Source organism: Oncorhynchus gorbuscha, unplaced genomic scaffold, assembly GCF_021184085.1.
Source record: "Oncorhynchus gorbuscha isolate QuinsamMale2020 ecotype Even-year unplaced genomic scaffold, OgorEven_v1.0 Un_scaffold_5325, whole genome shotgun sequence".
NCBI lineage: Eukaryota > Metazoa > Chordata > Actinopteri > Salmoniformes > Salmonidae > Oncorhynchus > Oncorhynchus gorbuscha.
The window spans coordinates 3,365-9,251 of record NW_025749152.1 but is presented as its reverse complement, the minus strand read 5'-3'; the positions used below and the strand labels follow the sequence as shown (position 1 = coordinate 9,251).

The 5,887-nt window shown below is 45.3% G+C and overlaps 1 long non-coding RNA gene across 1 annotated transcript; it reads right to left on the bottom strand.

Moving 5' to 3' along the window:
• Positions 1–1,736: 1,736 nt before the first annotated feature.
• Positions 1,737–5,669, bottom strand: LOC124029048. Its single transcript, XR_006837710.1, has 2 exons — positions 5,578–5,669; positions 1,737–4,262 (listed from the first exon to the last, which is right to left on the bottom strand). It is a non-coding gene; the product is annotated as an uncharacterized LOC124029048 (long non-coding RNA).
• Between the last annotated feature and the right edge of the window lie 218 nt (positions 5,670–5,887).

The window sequence follows — 5,887 nt, the reverse complement described above, 5'->3', positions numbered from 1 at the left end:
GTAGGGTGCCATCTTTTGTGTGTCCTGACTCTCTGTGGTCACTAAAGATATCACGGCACTTATTGTAGGGGGTGTCCTGGTTCAATTCCCAATCTGGCCCTCATACCATCATGGCCACCTAATAAACCCCAGCTTACAATTGGCTCTTTCCTCTCCCCTGTAACTATTCCCCGGGTGGTTGCTGTAAATGAGAATGTGTTCTCAGTCAACCTACCTGGTAAAATAAAGCACCCTACAGTCCACCAAGTCCTCACATCCTGTGGGCAGCAGGTAGCCTAGAGGTTAAGAGCATTGAGCCAGAAACCAAAAGGTTGCTGGTTTGAATCCTTAAGCCAACTAGGTAAAATAAAAAAAACTGTAAATGTGCCCATGAGCAAGGCACTTAGCCCTAATTGCTCTGGATAAGATGTGATAAATTACCACACTGTACAAAAAACATTCACCAAGAGTTTTTAACATAAACCACATTTCCATCCACAGATTTGGAGTGTAGTCATACCGTATAAAAAAAATAACAGCTATATTGGAAACAGGAAGTTTCGGTACAATTTTATAAATGCAGACAGATAATTTGTCCATTTGACATGGTGAGACTTTTTAGTGTCGGTAAAATGTATTACCCAAGAAATAGCGGTGGAAACGCCTTCATGAAGAAATATTGATATAATCACCAGCATATCAAGGTCAAGTTGGAGTCACACGATGACATGGGGTTCTACCACGACTCAGGAAATCATGCAGTTTATTACAGATGAAATCAATGATCAACTTCAGATACGAAGTGCACAGTGATGCTCTTCTCCAATAAATGGAGGTTCTTATTGTGGTGATCGATGCTTTACTGCCATTTGACAAATACAAATATTAAAATCCATAATAATCTCATCATGCAGATTAGCCCAGTGGTTCCCAAACCGCGGGGAACTCAGTCCGGCTGTAAACTTCCTCTTGAGAGTTGTAATGGTAGAAAGCACAAGGTGATGCATCACCAGTTCCTCTTAGAGAGATATTTATAACTTGTCAAGAAATGTCCAGATCAACCCACCTACAGATCAGTTAAGAGTTTTAGCACATAGATATTGTTGTATTTTTCTTGTCACTCAAATATCCCATGAATACACATGAGACAGGGCAAAAATGTATAGAATTCAAAGAAAATGTGCTTTAAAACAGCAAATTATTCTTTATATCACAATGACAAGATGTAAACTTTAAAACTGTGTGAACATATGTCTTGAACAGATGTCTTGAACAGGACTTGAACAGATGACTTGAACAGGACTTGAACAGGACTTGAACAGATGACTTGAACAGGACTTGAACAGATGACTTGAACAGGACTTGAACAGGACTTGAACAGGACTTGAACAGATGACTTGAACAGGACTTGAACAGATGACTTGAACAGATGACTTGAACAGGACTTGAACAGATGACTTGAACAGGACTTGAAAAGATGACTTGAACAGATGTCTTGAACAGGACTTGAACAGGACTTGAACATGTCTTGAACAGATGACTTGAACAGATGACTTGAACAGATGTCTTGAACAGTTCTTGATCTGCAACAAGTCCATCAGGTGAAAACATTCCACTGGTGGGAAAATGTGGATATTTTCATTACGCGGATTCTAGAATATTCCCATAGAAATCACATCGCCAATTGGATGGAAATCAAGCTACTGAGAAGGTAGTGTAAGTCAGAAACATCTCCCACAGTAAAATCTCAGACGCAACACATACAAATGGATCTTTAATATATTAGTAATGACATGTTCATTTGATTCTACAGAGATAGGAATAGGAAACATTTAGCAATACAAAGTCCCAATCAGATCATTCCTTCAACAAATACAAAATGTTAAAGTATACCGTGCTTCCCAAACGGCACCCTAGTCCTTTTATAGTGCACTACCCTGGTCAATAGTAGAGGACTAGGGCACCATTTGAGAAGCAGGAATTTCATCACAGGGATGAGGTTCTGTCCCAAAGAAAACAACAATACCATCTCTCTTGCTTTCTGGTCCCATAGAAAACAACATTACCACATCTCTTCCTGTCTGGTCCCATAGAAAACAACATTACCACATCTCTTCCTGTCTGGTCCCATAGAAAACAACATTACCATCTCTCTTCCTGTCTGGTCTCATAGAAAACAACATTACCCTCTCTCTTCCTGTCTGGTCTCATAGAAAAAAACATTACCACCTCTCTTCCTGTCTGGTCCCATATAAAACAACATTACCACCTCTCTTCCTGTCTGGTCCCATAGAAAACAACATTACCACATCTCTTCCTGTCTGGTCTCATAGAAAACAACATTACCACATCTCTTCCTGTCTGGTCCCATAGAAAACAACATTACCACCTCTCTTCCTGTCTGGTCCCATAGAAAACAACATTACCACCTCTCTTCCTGTCTGGTCCCATATAAAACAACATTACCACATCTCTTCCTGTCTGGTCCCATATAAAACAACATTACCACATCTCTTTCTGTCTTCAATACATTCTAAATGCTTTCTAAGAACATTTATTTAATTCACCCCCCCCCCCCAAAAAAAACATGAACTAAAATATGTGAAATAATTATTTACATAATAGGTGTAGTCTCCATTTGGTAACCAGTGTTGAGGTGTCTATTTGTGCACACCAACTGTAGCATAACATTTTTTAGGTAGGTCTCCTCCCCATTTTGTCCCGCTTGCTTCTGTTTATTTCCTAGTGAATACACCCCTGTACTCAATCACAGCATCGTCCAATCAGCTATTTACACCAGTATCACCCTGACAACGTGTCTGGAAACAACACAGGTAACTCAGGTTACCACTAGGGAAGTCCCGGCGTCTTGCTGCTCAACCAAACACACAAACTAATGGGTTAGTGCTATTGGGAATGGTTGGGACATCCCTACCCTAAACCTAACTTGAAAGGCTTGCACATATGGCACCGAATGGGGATTTAGCGTTCGTCTGTCGAGCGTTCGTCTGTCGAGCGTTCGTCTGTCGAGCGTTCGTCTGTCGAGCGTTCAGCGCACTGTGTTTTAGGGACCACCGTTTATAGACGTCTGACCAGAGACACATTTAACCTGATTCTACATGTAAAATCTGTGCGCACTCGGTTCACAAATTACGTTCAGAGGGGCCAAGTACTCTGGGCCAGAAAACACTACTGCTGTGTCTGAGCCCTTAACCTCGAACCGAACCTTAACCCTTACCTAGACTAGTTTAAATTTAAACTTGAATGGGATGACATTGTTGGGACGTCCCAAGCATCCCAAATAGCAAGGACCCTAACAAATACCGAAGAGAAAACACATGATGTACAGGGTAAAGTTTCCCCTAGGAACAGATTTTGGATCAGCTCTTCACCTCCACAAATCCCAACATAAAACAGTGGAGGAAATGCAAAACTGATTCAAGATCAGAATCTAGGGGCAACTTCACTCTACACCGATCATTCACCACAATGGTTTCAATGTGTCACACACACACACACACACACACACACACACACACACACACACACACACACACACACACACACACACACACACACACACACACACACACACACACACAATTACCGAACAGAACAGCGAAGAACCACAATATAAACAAGAGAATACTTTCTTGATTTTCAAGAAATGAAAATAGCCAAATAACTAATACAGCGTTTCCCCCCCTGACTGCTCGTTATAACTACTGAACCTGTCCTTCTCCACTATGTTGAATAACCTGTCCCTCTCCACTATGTTGAGTAACCCGTCCTTCTCCACTATGTTGATTAACCTGTCCTTCTCCACTATGTTGAGTAACCCGTCCTTCTCCACTATGTTGATTAACCTGTCCTTCTCCACTACCTACCATCACTATGTTGAGTAACCCGTCCTTCTCCACTATGTTGAGTAACCTGTCCTTCTCCGCTACCTACCATCACTATGTTGAATAACCTGTCCTTCTCCACTATGTTGAGTAACCTGTCCTTCTCCACTATGTTGATTAACCTGTCCTTCTCCACTATGTTGATTAACCTGTCCTTCTCCACTATGTTGATTAACCTGTCCTTCTCCACTACCATGTTGAGTAACCTGTCCTTCTCCGCTACCTACTAGTATAAAAAATATAACAAAAAAATCCTTGGTTGTGTAGTAAGTTGATTGTCATACAGTGACTCAATCACAAGCCCATCTGCATGTCAGCGAAGTTGAAGAAGTTGTCCACATCTCGAGAGGAAGTATTTCTGTTGTCTGAAACAAACACCTGCAGGGAATAGGACAGAGTTACTTCACATACAGGTACTATATTATTAGCTAGTTCAGTTCTGACTAACACTTTCAGTACTATTGATAAAATCCTGAGCTCTTTTTAAAATGGTATTTTACCAGGTTAGTTTCACTGACATTAAAACAATAAATGTAAAAAAATATATATAAATGAATATATGACCCCTTTTTTCTCCCCAATTTCGTATTATCCAACTGGTAGTTACAGTCTCATCGCTGCAACTCCCGTACGGACTCGGGAGAGGCGAAGGTCGAGAGCCGTGCGTCCTCCGAAACACGACCCGACCAAGTCGCACTGCTTCTTGACACAATGCCAGCTTAACCTAGAAGCCAGCCGCACCAATGTGTCGGAGGAAACGCCGTGCACCTGGCGACCATGTTAGCGTGCACTGCGCCCGGTCCGCCACAGGAGTCGCTAGTGCCCGATGGGACAAGGACATCCCTGCCGACCAAACCCTCCCCTAACCCGGTACCCTCCCCTAACCCGGACGACGCTGGGCCAAACCCTCCCCTAACACGGACGACGCTGGGCCAAACCCTCCCCTAACCCAGACGACGCTGGGCCAAACCCTCCCCTAACCCGGACGACGCTGGGCCAAACCCTCCCCTAACGACGCTGGGCCGAACCCTCTCCTAATCCCGGACGACGCTGGGCCAAACCCTCCCCTAACCCGGACGACGCTGGGCCAAACCCTCCCCTAACCCGGACGATGCTGAGCCAAACCCTCCCCTAACCCAGACGACGCTGAGCCAAACCCTCCCCTAACCCAGACGACGCTGGGCCAAACCCTCCCCTAACGACGCTGGGCCGAACCCTCTCCTAATCCCGGACGACGCTGGGCCAAACCCTCTCCTAATCCCGGACGACGCTGGGCCAAACCCTCTCCTAATCCCGGACGACGCTGGGCCAAACCCTCCCCTAACCCGGACGCTGGGCCAAACCCTCCCCTAACCCGGACGACGCTGAGCCAAACCCTCCCCTAACCCGGACGACGCTGGGCCAAACCCTCCCCTAACCCAGACGACGCTGGGCCAAACCCTCCCCTAACCCGGACGACGCTGGGCCAAACCCTCCCCTAACCCGGACGACGCTGGGCCAAACCCTCCCCTAACCTGGACGACGCTGGGTCAATTGTGCGCCGCCCCATGGGTATCCCGGTTGCAGCAGGCTGCGGCAGAACCTGGACTAGAACCAGTAACACAGCTAGCACTGAGATGCAGTGCCTTAGACCACTGTGCCACTCAGTAGGCCCAACAAATGTTTTGTCTAGAGATGTCAGAAATGCTGTTACCTTGGTTCCACTGAACATCTCACTGGCCATGCTCTTGCAGGCCTCCACTACCCCGTCCCCATTCAACTCCAGAGCTGTCACTGGGCCTGTGGCAAAAAGAGATGCAGTTCAGAAATGCATGCCTAATCATCATAAGCACTAAACCAACTCATTAACACAATTCTTTCCTTCAACTATGAGGATCTTATCCCCCTTTCTCTTGGTTCAAAGGTCATCATACATCACAGAGAACCAGAAACAGCAAACCGATGTCTGCCCTAGCCTCAAACCGATGTCTGCCCTAGCCTCAAACCGATGTCTGCCCTAGCCT